The following is a 22,467-nucleotide window of genomic DNA, read 5'->3' on the forward strand; positions in this document are numbered from 1 at the left end:
TCTCTTTAAATTTCGATGTCAATCTTGATACAATCCTGATATAATCAAGATACATATAAGATATAATCAAGATATATTAGCTTTAGAAGATTTTAAAGCATCTCCCTTTAAGCCACCCCTCCTTTAACCCTTTCCACCCTGTACCTTTTTGTCTGGAATCTTAGCCTCCTTTCTTTACTCACTCTGCATTTTATTGGCTTTTGTTAGGTTGTTTGTTTGTTCTATTTTATTTATTGATTTTTAAACAAGACCAGTGGACAAAGGTTTATGTCTGTTTTGAGGAGCTTGTTGGAGCAAACCTCCTCAGCTCCTCCATTCAAAGCATACAGCTTTATCAGTAATTTGCTGAGCTTCCTCCTGTCCTCTAGCTCCCAACAGAGGGAACCATGGACAAAGCAGGGGAGTGGCAGGAGCATGGAAGGGGCCCTGCCTCACCCCAGGTGAAAACCCCACCCCCACCCCAGTGTCCTACTGGTGAGGCTGGAAGCCCACTGGCTGGTGCAGAGTGCATTCAGCTGGGCTGGAGTGATGGTGCTGTGGCACCAACTTTTCTCACTTGTTTCCAGCTTTGGCGAGAAGAGGTATCCCAGACAGAGGGGCGCTGAGAAGACCCTTTGACAGTCGTGAAGGGAGGGCTCACAGGATTCCAACGCCATGCAAGTGGAGGGGTGTCTGTGAAGACAATTCTGGAGCAGGTGGTACCGGCTTGCAGGGGACAAGGCATCCCCGAGTCCGGTTGGAGCGAAACAGAAGTCACAGGTGGAGAGAGTGCGGACTAGCTGGCAGGGGACCCAGGAGTAGCGGAGCTGCAGGTCTTCCGGTACCTGGTTAGGTACTGCAGGCTAACACACTGCACTGCACCACCAGGTCGATTTGAACTGCAATGACAGCGATTCAAACTCACCTGTCTCTTCCTGGTTTCTGGTTTCCCAATCAGCTCCCTGAGGACCCAGATCACTCATGGGCTTCAGATTGCCGCTGCTCTTCAAGCTCCGCAGAGGGGATACTTCAGCCCAACTTCTTTTCTCTAGACCTTGTCCTCCTTCCGCCTAGAGCCTTTGTGCTCCTCTGTCTCCTGACTGCAGAGACTTTCATACTGTGATCCCTTTGTGTGTTGGGGAGGGGACTTCTCCATTCCCTCTTGATCTTTGGGAACTGGTGCCTTGATTTGAACCAGAGCAGTGTCTGGATGTGCTAGCTGGTGAGAGCACAGAAATGCAAAGTAGCTGTACATGCGCTGTTGTTGTTGTTAAACGCCATCGAGTCTGTTCCCACTCAAAGCGACCCTGTACTGGGTTTCCAAGGAGCGGCTGGTGGGTTTGAATCACCCACCTACAGCACCACACTAGAAGTCTACATGTGTTGTTGTTGTTAAGTGCCATCGAGTCGGTTCCGACTCATAGCGACCCTGTATAGGGTTTCCGAGGAGCGGCTGGTGTGTTTGAATCCCCCACCTACAGCGCCACACCAGGAGTCTACATGTGTTGTTGTTAAGTGCCATCAAGTAGGTTCCAACTCATAGTGACCCTGTATAGGGTTTCTGAGGAACGGCTGGTGCGTTTGAACTGCTGACCTTAGGGTTCGCTATCTAGTGCTGATCCTACAGCACCACACCAGGAGTCCTAGTGCTGATCCTACAGCACCACACCAGGAGTCCTGAGGAGAGTTATTGTGAGATTCTCTGTGTGTGTGTGTGTGTGTGTGTGTGTGAGAGAGAGAGAGAGAGAGAGAGAGAAAGAGAGACAGAGACAGAGACAGACAGACAGAGAGAGAGAAATTTCAAGCAAATGAATGCTTGTTCATGCTATTTAAGGTTTTTCACTAGTCACCAGAATTTGCTTCCTGTCCTATAACTACAGGGAGCCTACAACTCTCATTGTGTTTAAACAAATCGCTTAGGCCCTCAAGCCCATGTAAGAGGGTACTGGCCTTGCTCCTCTGTGAGCTTTCGTCACAGAGATCACGCTCCTTTCTTATGCTGGTCACAGGGATTGTAAATGTTTTCTCCTTAGTGATGATGCCTTTTGTGCACTCTTAACATGTACACTTTACTAATGATTTTTCTATTTACAGTACCTGACATTTCTGTAGAATATCTTAAAATTGTAATTCTCTAATACTTGCTTTGTCTCTCTCCTACCAGTTAGGAAGCTCATGAGAACAGAGACCATGGTTACTTGTCAGTAAATTCTGATCCCAATACCTATCTCTCAGGGTCTGACTCCCTGATTGTCTGAGTGATGCCTGTACAATTGCTCTATGGAATGAAATTGTTCTAGCTGAAGTTTATGTATCAAATGCTCACCATGTGTTCGGAACTTGCTACAGAGTTTACATGCCCTATCTCATTCATTTCTATATAACTCATTTGAGGTTAAGTACTATTACTTATGGGCACATGGTGGCTCCATATGATAAGCACTTGGTACGAATCACAAGGTTGGTGGTTCGAGCTCACCAGCTATTCCTCAGGAGAAAGACGAGGTTTCTACCCTTGCAAAGATTTAAAGCCTTAGAAACTCTATACAGGGTGGCTATGAGTCAGGACCAACTCAACAGCGCACCACCATTATAATTTAAGTAATCATATATTCTAAATAAGATTAACTTCAGTAATTTTCCCAGGTGGCACAGCTAATTAGTGAAGGAGGCAAGTTTTCAATTCGAGCAATCTTTCTTATCGAATATATTTAACCATTGTGAAATGTGGTAGCTACTATTGCAACTAATAATATAGTAATTATCGGGGAGTTTTTATTTTCAAGCCCTCTGAAAAAGCACTTGGGATCAAGTTTCTTTGCAAACAAGCACATGTAGCTGTGTGAGGAATTTAAAGGAAAAAAAATGACTTTGCTATTTCAATTTATAGTTTATTATTATTTTGGAAGTACAATGATCAACTGTACAATATGTTCACTGCCTACGTGATCCTACAGTGTGGGTGTCAGGCACTATCATTGTCATTTTGCTCCTTCTGTCATTCTTGTTGGACCCCTGGTCTGATGCTGTGGGTTAATGCACTGGACTGCAAAGTCGGCTTGAACCACAAGTTCACCAACTACTCCTTGGAAATCCTATACATGGTCACTATGCATCAGAACTGACTCGACGGCACTTAACAACAACAACATCACTGTTGTTGGACTCCTGGTGTGGCACTGTAGGATCAGCACTGGACTGAGAATCACAGGTTGGCGGTTCAAACCCACCAGCTATCACTATGAGTGGGAACCTACTCAACAACACTTAATAACAACAACAACAACAACAACAACAACAACAATCACTCTTGTGGAGTCCTGGTGTAGCACTGGACTGCAGACCACAAGGTCAGGGATTCAAACCCACCAGCAGCTCCTCAGAAACCCTATACAGGATCACTATGAGTTGGAACCAACTAGACGGCACTTAAGAACATCACTCTTGGGTGTAGCTCTTCTATCTCTGTAGATAACTTGTCTTAATGTAGCATTGAATCACGATGTATAAGGGTAAGTCTAAAAGTACTGCTACTAGGGTCCAAGTTCAAACATACACGGGGTATTCCAAACTAAATATGTTTTAAAATGCCTCTGTGATCAGTGGATGGCTACAGTCAAGTTCTCTCAGTAATGCACTTGTCTTAGTCCTATTGTGGTACCTTCCAAAAATGGTCCAATCAATTCCAAAGGGATTGGCTGGACCAGTTCAACAAGGTTCTAAGGTCCCCTTAGAAGGTTATGATGACTGCTTTTTAGAATTTCAGAGGGGTCATATTGATAGATTTTTCTTGAAGGAAACAGGATGACCACAGAATTTATTAGAAAGAAGCTAAGAAACTTGAAAACTGTTGATGAGAAAAAGACTAGGAAAGTTGTGCCAAGGAATTTTTTTCCCATCACCACACTGTACTTGTGCTACACAATGCATAATACCAATGATCCTTATAGGGTAGCAAGGGCTGTCATACAAAAATTCCATTGGGAAACCTTATCCCATCCATCCTACAGTTTTCATCTTTCCCCTTTAGACTTTGTAATCCTAGAACTCCAAAAATAAATGAAAATAGACATGATTTGAGCCCCCCTCCCCCGAGGATATCAAAACTGCTGTTTTGACATGGTATAAATCAAAAAGCACAAAATTCTTCAAGGACAGGTTAGAAATATAGGACCATTGCCCTCAAGTCAGAAGTGTATAGCCCAAGTTGGAGGATACGTTGAGAAACAATAGCTTCGCATTCAGTACTTTTGTATAATAAAGGTTTCTAGGATTTTGTACCACACTTTTTCATTTACCCTCAAATGTCTTATAATGATAATACTGCTTTTAAATAATTAGCAAAATACTTGGTTCCCAATAGGTACCAGTGAAAGACAATGTATTGTATTTCATTTTGGTTTAAAATAGAACTATAAATAGAAAATCAGGAAGAATAAAGACATGGGATGTTTGCAAACTATACCCAAGACAGAACCTATTTTTGAGAATACTCTGAAACATTATCAGCTCCTCTTGGCATTCCCACAGCCCATTCTTCTCTTTATTCAGAGAATATATCTTTCCCGTCACGATCTCATGCACAGAAGTCTAGCCAAAGCCCTATACCACCAGTCCCAGAATTTGATGCCAAACCCAACTCACCACCTTCAAGTTGATTCTGACACATAGTGACCCTATTGGACAGAGTCGAACTATCCCCATAAGATTCCAAAGGCGATAAATCTTTATAACCCCACTTGTCTGTTAGTTTGCCCAACTGTGATGACTTGCATTTTCCTTGTGATGCCAGCAGGTTACCTATGATGGACAGGTTTTAATGGAGCTTCCAGACTAAGAAGAAGGAATAGGTGGTCCATTTCTGAGGAATTCACCCCTGAATACCTTATAAATAGCAGTGAAACATTGTCTGATATAGTGCCAAAAGATAAGGTTGGAAAGCACTCAAAATACAATTGGGGAAGAGCTTCCTCCTTAAAATAGAGCCAACCTCCATGATACGGACAGAGCAAAGCTTTCGTGACTTTCATTTACAGGTGGGGCATGACTCAAAATGCAAAGAAACAGCTACAAACATTCATTAATAATCAGAATGTGGGATGCATGATGTATCAATCTAAGAAAACTGGAAGTTGTCAAAAATGAAATAGATAGGCAGGTTTGCATGGGCAAAGTGGGACAGAGGCAAAAAATGATGTATGCACAACGTTGGAACAACAAGGCTCTGGGATACAGGGATTGAGACATGGTTGGACTGGGGAAAGGGGGGGAAATAATGTTAAGATGCTTGGCTGTCTTTTCAATCTTGGTTTCCCTGGCATACCATTATAAAATAGACACTTAAGGGGGAGAAAAAGGAATAGCCAGAACTTTCACCATAGAAAGCTTGTAAATCTGTCTTCTGCCTATAACTGACTGGAATACCAAAAATGGGGCTACAAAGTGCCCAGTGAAGGAGACTTCCTGTGGAGCCTCTGCATTACATAAGACCATATGTGGATGCCTGAACAGCATCCAGAATCTTCTGAGGTAGGAAATTTCCACTTGAAAGGACAAGCAGACCAGCCTGGAGTGGCTAGAAGAATAGAAGATACTTCTTGAAAGAAAGACAGAAAAATACAAAACAATAATGGTAGACCGACTGATTACTACAAGAGCAAGCACGCTGCTTGTCCAGGAGACGTCAAGGCAAGTGGTCGGGTCCCCTCAGAACAAACCCCATTCCAAGACTAAAACTCAATGGGAATACATGCTCTGATCGGTGACCATGTTCGTCATCGATAAGGGGAAGTGAGGGAAAAACAGCAATGAAGTGGCGAGATAAGTCCTACAATGTTCAATAGACTCCTGTGAACTGGGTAGAGACCTGGTTAGCCAGCAGTGTGACAAAACCTAGGAACTCTTGGGTCCAGAGTCAGTGACATAACCACAGAGGACTAGAGTGGAGAGTGAAGCATCCAGCTGATAAGAGGAGAGGGCATATGCACAAGAACACCCACACCTGCAGATAATACCCACTTGACCTGGCTTCAATGACTGGATGATCAGAGCTCAACTAGAAGAAGAAAGAAGAGGAAAAAAAAAAAAAAAAAAAAGAGCAATCTAATCCAATTTGATGGATGCAGTAGCTCAAAAGAGGGAACAAATCTTTACAGTAAGGATCATTCCCACCTTCTCCATACACAGAGTAGACAGGGATGGGCAACTTGGACACTGGCTACCCAAAGTTGGGGGGCTACAAAGGCAAGAAGTGACTGGCTTACAAGCTTTCAAGAGCGAACTTAGATCCAGAGGGCATAGAGCAAGGTAGAATCTCCAGTGAATAATAGCCAATCTGTCTAGGAGGGGATGATGAAAGGAGATGTGGATAGTTCTCTTGTGATACAATAGCGAGTAATTGTTATCAGGACTGATTGTAAGGGCTGGAAATGTGAAGGTAGGTGTTTTGTGGCAAAGGAAGGGGAGTGATTAACTTTGCAGTCTAGGAGCGGAGGTCCCTGGGACCATCAAGGGAGAAGAGTGGAGAACAGAACCCTACCCAGAGAAGCAGTGATGCCAGGGATGGAGGCAGAGATGATGACGTGGGGAGATGGAGCGGCTGGGGACTTTGGACCTGGAGAGGAAGAGGGGCTGTGTGTGGACGACTGGGGGGCAGGCTTGCAGGGTATACCCTTTGGTTGGTGGATGATTCATGGCAATGAAACGATATATGATAGGGTGAATGTAAAGCTACTGTTCTCCTATGTAGACTATCACATAATTCACAATAAAACATTTAAAAAATGAGATAGAATGCATAAATATTGATATTCTAGGAATTAGTGAGCTACAGTGGACAGAGACTGGCTATTTAAAATCAGAGAATCATGTTATTCACAATGCCTAGAATGACAGATTCAAGAGGAATAGTGTCACATTTGCCATCCATAAAAGAACACTTAAATATCTATATAGATGTACAGTGCTCCTTGTGATAGGATGTTCTTGTTGTTAAGTGTCATCAAGTTGGTTCTGAGTCCGAAACTCTGTGTAGGGTTTCTGTGGAGCAGGTGGTGTGTGTTTGAACACCCAACATTGCAGTTAGAAGTCCAAGTGCTTATTCTACAGTGCCACACTAGGACTCAGCATTTTAGTGGTTGGTGAGTAAACTTGAATAATAGTTGTAACAGTTAATAAAACTATTATTCAAGTTTATTCACTAACCACTGGGGAAAATGATGAAGAAACTGAAGAATGCCCCCAACTTCTTCAGTCTGACCCTGATCAGAAATGTAAGATACATTGATCATTAGTGGTGATTGGAAAGTGAAAGTTGGAAGCAAAGGGGAGGATCAGTAATTAGAAAACAATGCCTTGGTGATAGAATTTTTTTAGGACCAATGATTTACCCATTGCAAATACCTTTTAAAAGCACCATAAAATATGACTATAAACCTGGACCTACCCAGATGGAATACACAGGGATTCAACTGACTGCATCTGTGAGGAAAGAGCTTGAAGAAGCTCAGTATTATCTGGCAAAACAAGGCCATGCGTCAACTGTGCAACAGACCACACTTGCTCATATGCAATTTCAGGTTGAAGCTAAATAAAATTAAAACAAGCTCATTTTAGCCAAAATACAACATTGAGTACACCCTACTTGCATTTAAAGACCATCTTAAGAACAGATTTGACACACTAGAGGCTAATCACCAAAGACCAGAGGAGTTGTGGGATGACTTCAAGAAAATCATACATGAAAAAAGCAAAAAGTCATTAAACGAATAGGGAAGAAAGAAAAAAAAAACAAAAAACAAAGTTGATGTTTGAAGAGACCCTGAAACTTGTTCTTGAATATAGAGTAGGTAAAACAAAAAGAAAATTTCAAAGAGCAGCTTGAGAAAACCAAGTAAAGTATTATACTAAAATGTGCAGATGCCTGGAGTTAGAACACCAAAAGGATAGAACATGCTCAGTATTTCTCAATCTGAAATCACTGAAGAAAAAATTCAAGCCTTGACTTGCAGTATTAAAGGAATTCTATGAGCAATATAGAGTCCTGGTGTGGTGCTGTAGGTTAATGCACCAGACTGCAAAGCTGCTTGACCTGCAAGGTTGGCAGTTCAAGCTTACCAGCTGTTCCTCAGAAACCCTATACAGAGTCGCTATGGGTCAGAACTGACTCGACAGCACTTAACAACAACAACAAATGGGCAAAATATTGAATGATACAGGAAGCATCAGAAGAAGATGGAAAACACAGAGTTACTGTACCAAAAAGAGTTAGTTGATTTTCAATCACTTAGCATATCACTAAGAACTGATGATATTGAAAGAAGAAGTCCCAACTGAAGGCATTCGCGAGAAACAAGGTCGTAGGAATTGATGGAACACCAACTGAAATGTTTCAACAAACTGACACAGTGCTGAAAGTACTCACTCGCTTATGGCAAAACATTTGGAAGACTTACGTCTGGTCAACCAACTGTAAGTGATCCAAGCGTAGTGGTTACAAATCGGGCTGCGAACCACAAGGTCAGCAGTTCGAAACTGCCAGCTGTTCCGTGGGAAAAAGATGAGGCTTTCTGCTCCCGTAAAGATTTACAGCCTTGGAAACCCTGTATGGGGTCACTATGAGTTGGAACCAACTCCACAGCACATAACAACAACAACAACAAAATAAAGGTGAGTCTCCAGAATTCAGAAATTATCTAACAATATTATTAATATTACACTCAAGTAAAATGTTGTTGAAGATAATTCAAAAGCTGTTGCAGCAGTACATTAACAGGAAGCTGTATGGTGTGGTGCTGTAGGATAAGCACAGGAACGCAAGATTGGTTTGAACTACAAGGCCAGCAGTTCAAACTCACCAACCACTCCTCAGAAACTCTATAAGGATTGCTATGAGTAGGAACCGACTCGACAGCACTTAACAACAACAACAACCAGAAATTCAAAGTGGATTCAGAAAAGAATGTGGAATGAGGGGTATTATTGCTGATGTCAGATGGATCTTGGTTGAAAACAGAGACTACCAGAAAGATGTTTACCTGTGTTTTAGTGACTATGCAAAAGGCATTTAACCATATAGATCATAACATTTTATAGATAATAATTCGAAGAATGGGAATTCCAGAACACTTAATTGTGCTCATGTTATCCCTGTGCACAGATGAACAGAACAAGAGGGACACTGCTTGATTTTACATTAGTAACATTATGTGTCAGGGCTGTATCCTCTCACCATACTTATTCAATCTGTATGCTGAGTAAATAACCAAGAAGCTGAAGTATAAGAAGAACACCACTGAATCAGGATTGGAGGGAGACTCATTAACCTGCAATATGCAGATGACACAATCTTGCTTGCAGAATGAGAAGGGGACTTGACACATCACTGATGATGATCAAAGATCACAACCTTCAATATGGATTACACCTCAACATAAAGAAAGCAGATCTTCATAAATGGACCAATAAGCAATAGTCTGTTAAATGGAAAAAAGATGAAAGTTGACAAGAATTTCATTTTACCTGGATCCATGTTCAATGACCATGGAAGCAGTAACCAAGAAATCAAATAGTGCATCACATTGGGCAAATATGATGCAAAAAGACCCCTTTGAAGTATGAAAAAGTAAAGATGTCACTGTGAGGACAAATATTTGCCTTCTTCAAGCCATGGTATTTCCAGTTGCCTCCTATGCATGCAAAACCTGAACAATGAATAAGAAAGACCTAAGAAGAATGGATATATTCAAATTCTGGTGTTGGCAAATAATACTGAATGTACCATGGACTGCCAGAGAAAACAACAGATGTGTTGGAAGAAGTTCAGTCAGTATGCTCCTTAGGACTGACGATGGCAAGCCTTCACCTCACATACTTTGGACGTGTTGTGAGGAGGAGACAGACCCCAGAGAAGGACATTATGCTTGGTAAAGTAGATCAGTGAACCCTCAATGAGATGGACTGATCCAGCGGTGGCAACAATGGGCTCAAGTGTAACAATTGTGAGGATGGTACAGGACTAGGCAGTGTTTCATACAAAGGTGGCTATAAGTTAGATCCGACTTCATGATACCCAACAATAACAACATGTTAATAAGAAAAAAAAAAAGATGGAAATCATTTTTATTGATAACTGTGCTGCCAAAAGTATATATTTACTGGAAATATTGAAAGGGAAAAAATTCCACCTTAAACTAGTAAAGAACTGATGCCAATGTATTTTACTGTAATTATTCTTGTTTTTAGGTAGCAGCTGCTGTTTGGCTGTCAGAATTATAATATTACAAACTAAAATATATTTTAAAATTGATTTTGCTAATGTGTTTGTGATTATAACTACACAGATATCAAAACAGGAAAATGTCTTTAAGGAATACAATTAAACAGTTCAGTATCTATAGCATGTTGGGTTAAACAAAATGATACTGCTGTTGTTAGGTGTTGTAGAGTTGTCTGGTCTTCAGTCATTAGTGTTTAGTGTGTGAAATCTATTCTTGAGAAGGTCTCCAAGTTCAGGTGGGACATACTAAAGGTCATACTTTGGCTCTCCTGGACTTATTTTCATTTTCTTCCTCTTCATCTTCAACTTACTTGTGAACAATTGATAACAGTTCCAATAGTTAATCTTTGGCTTTTTTTTCTGACTGATCTTGAGATTCTCCATCATGTCTTTCAATAGTTGTAGTCAGTTAGATTCCTGTGAATTCCATCTGTGAAGTTCACATGTATAGTTATCATTTATGTTATTGAATACGGTATTTACAATGAAAAGTTGTTGCTCTTACAAAATTCTATCATGTGATCTCTGGCATTGTCTCTAGCACCAAGGCAATATTTTCCAACTACTGAACCATCTTTTATTTTCCCAAAGATAATTATCTTTCTTGACTTAGTAAATAGGAATATTCCATATTTTTCTTCCCATATGAATTTTTCTTGCCAATGACCTACTTCCAAGTTCAAAATCCCTACAGTGGCTCTGCAAACTTAATTACATTTTTTATCTGACTCCTTCTTTTGCTTTCAAATAAAACATACTTAATAAGATTGGGAATTTGCATATTAATTCTTCAGAATTTTGACAGATCTGGGTCTTCTGTTTTTCTTTTATCTATAAATTGGAAGAAAAAAAAACCCCTTAATCCAATAAACCACTATATTTTTCATCTAAGTTCTCCCCTTTTCCTATGATAAAAACATAAAACTTGATTGTGAGATGTACGTTTACTTTATGACTTAGGTTATCTCTTGCCAGTAATAGTTGAGACTTATTGTTATTTCTGGCATAATGGAGTCTTTGGGGAGTAGCTTTGTTACTTGGTAATTGTTCATGGTGGATGGAATTTGACATATTTATGTTGCCTACTATTACTAGAATTATGGTTTGTTTACTGCTCTCAACATTGTAACATGATATATGAAGTTTATTCCTGATTTTTCAGTATGCACCTTTACTTCCCCTTCCCATGTGTTCTACTTGTTTGGTCCACAGTGAAGGGATTTGATGCACTCATTTGAAAACACAAGTCGGCATAGCTGCAGTACCTCTGGGATCTGGCTCACGGGAAAATTCTATTCCCACTGAGCTTGGCGGACCAATGTGCTTACTTCTCTTTCTTCAAGCAATGACTCTTTCTGGAATTCCCAGAACTGAATCTTGAGAAACAGTTATGTGGCCACCACACACATCTCAGAGCATTCCCTTTATAAAGAGGAAGGTGTAAAATGATGAGCCATACCTTTCCCTAACAAACAAACACAAAATCTCCAGACTCGTCTTCAAAGGAAAAAAAAAAAAGATTTTCACAAAAGTCTTGGTGTGGCGCAGTGGGATAAAACACTGGACTTCAAGGTCCGTTTGAACCACAAGGTCGGTCGGTGGTTTCCACTCCTTGGAAATCTTGTTGCTGACACTGTGTTGGAGCCGTAAGCTTCAGCTTTCTCCCGCGGAGCACTTAGTGGGCTCCAACCACTGACCTTTGGGTTCCAGTCCAATTCTTATCCTACAAAGCTTCATACAATAAGCATTGCACTGTGAACCATAATGACTGCATTCCAGCTCTCCAGTGACTTCTGCAAAGATTTTTTTTTTTTTAAATAAAGTGAAAAAGACTTGGGAACCCTATTCATGGTGGCTGTGAGTCAGAACTGACTAACAACAACAGCAGTTAAGAGCAGCCGGCTCAAAGACGTATTTAGTATGTTCTAGGTACTACTGGTGGTGGTGATGTGCAGTGGAGTCTGTTCTGACTCATAGTGACCCTGTACAGGGTTTCTGAGGCTGTACATCACTACAGGAGCAGAAAGCCTCATCTTTCTCCCGTGGCACAGCTGGTAGTTTCGAACTGCTGACCTTGAGGTTAGTAGCCTGACTTGTAACCACTACACTACCAGAGTTACTTTGGTTCTGATGGTATTAATAAAAAAGAAAATGGTACCTATAAAAAAATGATACCAAACATTTATTTTGTACCTGATACAATGAAGTAAGATTAAATTATTTTGTTAAGATTCTTCTTTACAATGACTACTGCAATTAAATATCACACAATCCTATTAGGGACTACTGGTGTGAGGCTGCAGGATCATTACTGGACTGCAAACCACAAGGTCAACAGTTCAAACCCACCAGCTGCTCCTCAAAAACCCTGTACTTGGAACCAACTCAATAGCACTTAAAAAGAACAGCAAATCCTATGAGGGCTGCAGTATGAACTAATGAGGTATCATTGTCATTAAAACATCCTATATGTTAAAGAAATAATCCCTTCATACATTTATTCTAAGTAAAATTTATGATTCTGGCATATGATAAAAACACATTCTTTTTCTAAATGGACATATACATATAATGAAATACATAATTCTATATATATGTGTGGACTTCACAAAGTTCATGGAAAGTGGGATTAACAGTTGGGATTCTTCTGTGAACTTTGTAAAAGTCTCCTTCATTGATTTCAATGGACCAATGGAACATGTGGACATCAGCAATCACCAGAAGAAGTAGGTGGTGCCTGGCTACTGCTATCAACTGCTCTGCAAGGGATCTCATTAGAAGATTCCAGAAAGAGTGGGAGAAAATGTCAAACAAAACTCACAATTATAAGACCAGACTTACTGGTCAGAAAGACACTATGGCCCTTGACCACCCTTCAAGGCTGAAGCAGAGCTCACCTCATTGCTCACTTGTCAGCTAAGCAGTTGTTGTTGTTGTGAAGTGCCATCGAGTCAATCCCAACCCATAACAACCCTATATATGGTTTCCACAGTGCCACACCAGGACTCAGATAGGCAACAACACTAGAGAGAGAGACACAGAAAGAGAGTCCTGGTGTGGCACTGTAAGATAACTGGACCACAAAGTTGACTTAAGCTGGAAGGTCAGTGGTTCAAACTCACCAGCTGCTCCTTGGCAACCCTATACAGGGTCACTGTGAGTTGGAACTGACTCATTGACAGCATTTAACAACAACAGCATATGTACATGTGTGTGTGTTTTTGTAGGAGTGTATGAAGTCCTGGTAGGAGTGTATGAAGTCCTGGTGTGGTGCTGCAGGATAAGCATTGGATTGCTAACTGCAAAGTCAGCATTTCAAACACACTAGCTGCTCCTCAGAAATCCTATACAAGGTTGTTATAAGTTGTAGCCAACAGCAGCACTTTTCTTACGGATGCCAAAAGAGTAGTGTGAAGTCATTCATGATGACATAAAAGTGAAATTAGAAAACATCTCTTTCATTTTGTAAATATGTAGCTAGTTGTTCTCCTGAGTTAGTCATTCATATCACTTAAGAAAAAGCAAGAATGGTTCTATCTGTATAGAAACAATATAGGAAAACAATGGAATGTGCTTGAGGGCTGTCAGGAAATTGTAGTCTAGATTTATGCGTGTCTTCTAAGAGCTGTTTAGAATAAGCATCTCTAAAAATAAAAACTAAAAATCTCCATCTACAAAAGCTATTATTTGAAAACAAAGTTTTGTTTTTACTAAGATGGTCACTTGAAAGCATCAATTTGAGTTTTTGTATCTATAATTTATTGTACTGCACCATAATGCATCTGTCTTAAATATAGCATTATAAATATTATGTTTTTTAAAAATATATCATGATTAAGTACATTTTTGTTGCTCAACTAAAAGCTGGTTTAAAGAAACAAAATAAAACATGTCTGCTTTCAGCGTAGCATTTTTTTGTGTGTGGCTTTTAGCATATGTTATAAAATTAATTCTATGTTGATTCATTGCAACCAAGTTCAGGCTATTTCTCATGACAGCAGGTTTGAAAGATTAGAAAACGTCCAGTTTCTTTCTTTCTTCTTCTTCTGTTTTTTTTTTTTTTTTTTTTGGCACGCTTGAAAGAAATAGCAGTCCTGGCGTGGCACTGTGGGTCAATGCGCCAGACTGCAAAGCCGTTTGAACTACAAGGTCAGCAGTTCAAGCTCACCAGCTGCTCCTTGGAAACCCTATACAAGGTCGCTATGCATCAGAACCGTCTTGATAGCAATTCACAACAGAAAGAAATAACATTATAATGAATTTCTCAGTAATATCGTTTTTGGGGGTGGGGGTGGTGCTAGATAATATTAACCCAACACTCGGGGCACTAAATAAATTAATGAATAAAGAGTATTAGTTGTATTTACAAAAATATCTTAGAATCAAACAATAAGAAAGAAAGAAATAGAAGGACATTCAGCATCAATGCCTTTGGCATGCTATTCCCAAGGATATTGACATTTTAATGAGTTGCTGTTGTTAAGTGCAGTCCAGTTGGTACAGACTAATAGCAACCCTGTATAGGGTTTCTGAGGAGTACCTGATAAGCTTGAACTGCCAACCTTGTGGGTCAAAGCAACCTTGCAGTCCAAGTAGGAAACCATATTTTATCTAGCTTTGTATTCCTTACGACTGTTGGCATAGCAAAGGCATACAATGGCCTTTCTAAACATTGACTTCACATGTGACAACTCCAAGTGAAGTTTACTGGCTCAGTTTGTTTCTTATGTTTATTCTCATTTGACAAATTATGGAAACAGGTCAATTTAACACAGGAAGACCCTTTAGCCAAGACCAAAATAAATTGTGACATGAAAAAGTTTCATCCCCTATTAAAGATGGTACAGTATTTGACGGTGTGTTGCTCTGTTGTACAGGAAATCATCATGAGTTGAATCCAACTCGATGGTAAGTAACAACTACCATTAAAGGTACTCAAGCTTCATCAGCATAATACAGTCATTCCAGGGAAGGCGCCGTCACTCTGACACAGAATTTCAATTCTCTAGGTACTACAGGGCTGTTATAAGTCAGAATCAACTAGACGGCAATGAATTTGATTTTTGGTTTAGACTACCACTTGTATTGACTTTGGGCAAGTTTGACCTGCAAACTTTTGTCTGTAGGATGAGCACTTTTATTAATACCATGGATAGAAAGAATGACTTCTTCAAGACACAGAAAACCAAGATGGAAATTTAAATCTGGTATCTTTAATAAGCTAAACCTAATATTGGGGAGGTGAAAATACATCTGCTAATGACATGAGAAAGATAATGGCATTAAAAGTGAATGATTCATCCAGTCAGTCTTCTAATAAGCATTTATTTAGCACCCAACACTATGCAGATGTATCAAGGGTGCAGTTTTAAGTAAAACACAGCACACTTCCAAAATAAAGCTGATTTAAGAGCTTTATACCATTTGGGATTAGCTTAAAACCAGTTCAAGAACCACTCAGAAGATTGCCATCTGCCATTTTTTAAAGAATAAACAAACAAAAAAAAGGCCAACTTGAATTTCTTCCCAGACTTGATTAAATATTGAAATGAACGCTTTCTTTGAAGAACTGAAATAACTCTCTCAATCTCTTGACTTCCTTTTCTTTCTGGCTTATCACTCCCATACATTCTCTTGTAGTTTTAGCTAGATAGAAAGGCAAGTGACCAATACTCTGAGAAAGAAATTGATCAAAAACAAAAATTTGCAAAAACATCACTTTTCCTCCAAGACATGCTGGCCCAAACCACAGATACAGGTTAGGAGCTATGGAAAAAAAAAATCTGTGGAGACTTGACTTTAGCTGCATATTGTTGTTGTTGTTGTCAGGCACCATCGAGTCGGAACCGACTCATAGGGACCCCATGCACAGCAAAACAAAACAATGACCGATCCTGGGCCAACCTCACTACCGCTGCCACACTTGATGCCATCAATGATGCCACCTGGCTGATCCATGTCGTTGGGGGTCTTCCTCTTTTTCTCTGACCCTCCACCTTACCCAGCATGACATCCTTCTCCAGCGACTGTTCTCTCCAGACAATGTGTCCAAAGGAGGAGAGACGAAGCTTAGCCATTTTGGCCTCCAAGAAGCACTGGCTGTACTTCTTCCAAAACAGATCTATTGGTTCTTTTGGCAGTCCACGGCACTTTCAGTATTCTCCTCCAACACCACAATTCAAAGGCATCAATTCTTCTATGGTCTTCCTTATTCACTGTCCAGCTTTCACATCCATATGAGGTTATTGAAAATACCATGGCTTGGGTCAGGTGCACGTTAGTCCTCAAGCTGACATCTCTGCTCTTCAGTACTTTAAAAAGTTCCTGTGCAGCAGATTTGCCCAATGCAATACGTCGTCTGATCTCTTGACTGCTGCTTCCATGAGTGTTGACAGTTGATCCAAGAAGAATGAAGTCCTTGACAACTTCAATCTCTTCTCCATTGATAAGAATGCTGTTTATTGGTCCAGTGGTGAGGATTTTTGTTTTCTTAACATTGAGATGTAATCCATATCGAAGGCTGTGCTCTGTGATCTTCATAAGTATATGTTTCAAGTCCTCTTCACTTTCAGCAAGCAAGGTTGTATCATCAGCATATTGCAGGTTGTTAATGAGTCTTCCATCAATCCTGATGCCACGTTTTTCTTCATATTGTTGTTGTTGTTGTGTGCCGTCGAGTCGGTTCCGACCCATAGCGACCCTGAATAGGGTTTCCAAGGCTGTAAATCTTTACAGGAGCAGAAAGCCTCTTCTTTCTCCCGCGGAGCAGCTGGTAGTTTCGAACTGCTAACCTTGCGGTTCGCAGCCCGATTCGTAACCACTACACTACCAGTGCTCCTTCATATTAGATCTCACTAAATAACTAGAGTCCAGGTGTGGGGCTGTAGGATAAGCACTGAACTGCTAACCACAAGATTGACAGTTCAAACCTACCAGCAGGTCTTTGTAAACCCTATACAGGTCACTATGAGTTGGAACTGACTTGACAACCACCATATATGTCCTATCACATGTAAACATATATTTTCTAATATTGTTTTACACTTACTCATTTATAGTCTGTAGAGCTAAGACTCACTTATAGAGTTAAGACTTCCGGGAAAATACTTGTATTATCAGTTTTACAATTAAATTTGAGTTGAATGATCATGAAAACAAATGTTCCATTTGGAAATGTCTTTTATTTAACTATATCTACTTCTCTATTTGAGTAAGTCAAAACTAGAAAGAAGGTAGAGTGAGATGAAAGATCAGGAATAAGTTTTGTTTTATTAAGTGACCAATGGCTGAATCGAGTAGGGGATGGTGATGGGAACAGAATGAAAAGACTTACACACCCAAAAGAATCTGGTAGGTTTACTCTTCTAGTCTGCAGGAACTCTGGTGGCGCAGTGGGTAGGTGCTTCACCCACACTGTGGGACAAAGACTTGGCCATCTGCTTCTGTAAAGATTCACAGCCTTGGAAACCCTAGTGGGCAGTTGTACTCAGTTCTCTAAGGTCACTATGATTGGAATCAATTGAATGGTGACAGGTTGTTCTATTAAAAACATTATATAGGAGGTATTCTTCATGACACATTTTGTGGAGTTCAGAGATAAACATGACATTCTCTCTGTCTGCTCAAATCTCATAATCTGGAGGCGAAAAGATACACAAACTTCAACACCATTCCTTACATTGAACAGCAGATACATTTATGTTAAGTAATTTTTACTAAACAAAAAAGGCAATTGCACTTTTGTTACTTAAGAGATACTATTATCCTGGGACACCTGAGCCCATGGACAAGGACATAGCCACAGAGGGCTAGAGCTGAGAGTGAAGCATAGTTGCAGATACTATCCATTTGACCTAGCTTCGATGTCTTGATAATCAGAACTCAACTTTATTGTTGTTAGGTGCCATTGAGTCATAGCAACCTTATGCACAGCAGAATGAAAACACTGCCTGATCCTGGGCCAACCTCATTAGAGGAAGATTAAAAAAAAAGAAGAAGAAGAAGAAGAAAGAAAAAGAACAAAAAAATTTTTGATAAAAGAAACAAGGGTAAATTGCTACAATTTGATGAACCTGACCTATACTCATGGAAGTAGTAACTCTAAATACCAACAAAGAGGGAAGGAGTCTTTACATCAAGTATCAATGCTATCCCCTCTGTACACAGGGTAGATAGGGACAGGCAACTTAGACATTGGCTACATAAAATGAGGGGGCGATAAAGGCACAAGGTGACTGGCTTACAAGGTTTCAAGGGGGAGTTTAGTTTAATAGTGTGTGGGGAAAGAAACAGTCCCCACTAAATGGTTTTCATCTTGTCTAGATGGATCTGATTAAAAGAGATGGGGATAAGATTCTTATCATTCAATAGTGAGTAATTGTTATCATGATTAATTTCAACTGTCACAGTTGTAAAGGTAGAAGTTTGTAACAAAAACTGGGGAGTGGTTAATCTTACAGTCCAGAAACAAAGGACCTTAGGACCATCAAGAGAGAAGGGCACAAGTAGAATGCAAGACCTTATCTAGAGAAGCAGCAATACCAGAGATGGAGGCAGAGATGGGACATGGAGAGAGGGAGCAGTTGAGGACTCTAGATTTATGGGAAGAGAGGGTCTAAGAGATGGTAGCCAGGAGGCAGACTTGCAGAATGTGTCCTTTGGTGGTGTAAATTATTTTATATGACTGAGTGTTTTTTTTGTGTGTGTGTTGTTGTTTTTTTAAAAAAGAGCTAAAGTGAATAGAGAGAAATACTGTTAACTGATGGAACATGGAAGGGATTATAATCATTGTAATGAAACAAGGTGTTTGATCTGTTGAATGTAAAACTGATGATCTGCCCTGTAAACTTTCACTGAATCCACAATAATAACCTTAAAAAAACCCCACCAAAACTGATATTAGATACATTAGTGTTTGTATTTTCAGTAGATACTTAGTACACAATATAGTCCAAATGTTCTTCAAGAAGATGACTGTAGTTACTATGTATCTTTATGCTTTTTATAAAGATGTATATTATTATTTTAACCATAGTTACTATCCTATTTCTTGGGTCTGTAACCTTTCCAACTTGAAATGGGACAACTACTTACTGCGCAGGGACACCTTTCTGTTTCTTTACAGGTTTCTGTAACCTTGAATTCAGTATTGTGCACCATCTGGGCTAAGTTTTTCATTAATTAATTGTGAAATCATAGAATTTTAGAGCTGAAGAATGTATAGACATTAAACGTCAGATTTTCGTAGAGAACAAAAAATAACAAAGTACCATAAAATCAAGAGCAAACAGTCAATTATTAAGGAGCTCTGGTAGCGTAGTGGTTACGAATCGGGCTGTGAACCGCAAGGTCAGCAGTTCGAAACTGGAATACGAGCAGTTCCGCGGGAGAAAGATAACAACAACAACAACTAGTAGTATAAAAAATGTTACTTCTGATCGGTTATACATAAAATCAACAATTGTATTTACCCATTAAAAAAAAGAGAGAGAGAAACTTTTATCCTTCAATTCTAAATGTCCCATCTCTACCATGGACTTTTGTCTTCAACCAGCCTCTAACTAAAATTTGAACAGGGTGTGCTCTCTTCATTGGTCCTGTCCACAAGTTGAGTAAACTTGATTTCTATTCTATCCATGGTTTCATCATTTGTAGTATGTTCACAGTATGTTCACAACTCCAGCTTAATTACTGTGGGAAAGAGGAAAACCTGGTTTCCAAAATGGGTGGATAGCCTGAGAGAGCTCCAACTATAGCAAGCCATGCTCCATTCCCAAATGATTCCAAGTTAATACATAATAGAGAGCAATGCAGTGTCTTTGATATGCAAATGCAACCTCAAAATAAGTCCTGGAGCCCCAACTTTCAAGCAGATTGTCCCTTTCCGTATAGAAAGCGGGAGTCCTCATGTGGCACTGTAGGTTAATGCGCTGGACTGCAAAATAAGTTTGAACTGCAAAGTTGGTGGTTCAAGCTCACCAGCTGCTCCTCAGAAATCCTATGCAGGGTCGCTATGGGTCGGAACCGATTCTACAGTACTCAACAACAATATAGAAAATTTAAAAGTTTAGCAGAGCAGAGATGTCAGCTTGAGGACTAAGGTGCACCTGACCCAATCCATGGTATTTTCAATAACCTCATATGCATGCGAAAGCTAGACAGTGAATAAGGAAGACCATAGAAGAATTGATGCCTTTGAGTTGTGGTGTTGGAGGAGAATACTGAAAGTGCCATGGACTGCCAAAAGAACCAATAGATCTGTTTTGGAAGAAGTGAGGCCAGAGTGCTCCTTGGAGGCCAGGATGGCTAAGCTTCGTCTCTCATACTTTGGACATATTGTCAGGAGAGAACAGTCGCTGGAGAAGGATGTCATGCTGGATAAGGTGGAGGGTCAGAGAAAAAGAGGAAGACCCCCAACGAGATGGATCGGCCAGGTGGCAGCATTGATGGACTCAAGTGTGGCAGCGGTAGTGAGGTTGGCCCAGGATCGGACATTGTTTTGTTCTGCTGTGCATGGGGTCGCTATGAGTCGGTTCCGACTCGATGGCACCTGACAACAACAACAACAACAGCAGACATAATCTCCAACCAAGATTATGAAAATGTATGGAACAGTAAGAAAGAAACCATCTGCAGTAAGCTATAATATTCAGTAAGAGTCTGGGAAATGTATAAAAGATAGATTTATTTTATTAACTATTTAAAAATGATTGTTTATATCAACATATACTAGTCCAATATAGGATGGCAGCGATAGCCTAAATGCATTCATAATTGTCCCTCCGTTACCTGAGCCTTAGCTATGTTGTTGTGTTAAGTGCCATTGGGTCAGTCCTACTCATAGCAACCTTCTATAGGGTTTCTAAGGAGTACTTGATGAGTTTGAACCACCGACCTTGTAGTTTAAATGACTTTGCTGTCTAGTACTTATCCTACAGTGCCACATCAGGCATAGTTTGTTTATAATCAGTTCAGATCAAATTTCTTCTTCCTTCCTTCCAAATATGGAAATGGGGTGGAGGGAAGAAACTTTGCCAATGCAACTAAACTGCAGAACTCAATCCATCATAGTAACCATGGAACCATGCAGGACATTCAGCATAAATGCACATCACAGTAGCTGAAGTCCAGTCTAAATTGTTGTTGTTTTTTTCTTTTCCATTGCATTTGATCACTCAAGTGATGTTATTATGATTGTAACTGTTTTAATTTGCCAATGTAGACATATGGCTTCCCGCAAAAGAACTGTGGTTGAAAAAATGAAGATAATGATTTTCTTTGAGCAAGAATTTGAAGGGCAATTAATCAGGCAGCATTCCACTTAAGAAGCTTGAAGCAATAGGTTAGGCAATGTCTGGATACTAGTAAAGAGTGAAGAATATGGGGAAAGAAAGTTGAATTTGAGTCCAAGTTCTGCAACTGAATTTTTACCTAAAATTCAAGATCAACAGGTATTCCCCATCCCTTTTATTCTAGTGTCTTTTTTGCCTACATTTTCTGATGAGAGATTCTTAGAATTCTTAATTTATTCCTCTGTATATACTGTGTATTTTTCTCGTTCTGATTTTAAGATTTTGTCTTCATCTCTAGTTTTTAGCAGTTGTCTGTGATATACTTTGATGGATGCTTGTTTTACCCTATTTGAATTCCACTGAATTTCTTGAATCTAAGAGTTGCAATTCTTGATGAAACTTGGGTTAACATTTTAACCTGTGTTTTATCACTAGTTTTAATCCCTATTGCCTTTCTCCTGTCCTTCTTGAATTTCAATTTCTCTAAAGTTAAGTATTTTGAATTTTCCCATAGGTATTCATGCTCTGTTCACCTTCATTTTGTTTTTTTTTTCTACATGTCCTTCTTTTTTTCTGTTTTCTATTTTCTGGTGTGTTTGTTTTTTATATTTACTTATCATTTTCTCGATTGTACATAATAGGCTCATACTTCTAGCCAATTAATGTTTCATTTCAAATATTGGGTTCCTTAGAATTAAATGTAGTTCTTTTTTATATTTCCCATCATTTTTGAAACTCCCAATTTCTTCACCCATAGCTTCCCAGTATATTTTAAAATAATTTATTTAAAGTCTTTCTTCATTTCAACATCTGGGTAATTTGTAAGTCTTGCTCTATAGTACAGTGACATTCCTCTTAATTATATGGAGTCCTGGTGTGGGTCTGTAGGATAAGCACTGAACTGTTAATGCCTTTCGTTGG

The sequence above is a fragment of the Chrysochloris asiatica genome, unplaced genomic scaffold (assembly GCF_000296735.1).
Source record: "Chrysochloris asiatica unplaced genomic scaffold, ChrAsi1.0 scaffold00003, whole genome shotgun sequence".
Taxonomy (NCBI): Eukaryota; Metazoa; Chordata; class Mammalia; order Afrosoricida; family Chrysochloridae; genus Chrysochloris; species Chrysochloris asiatica.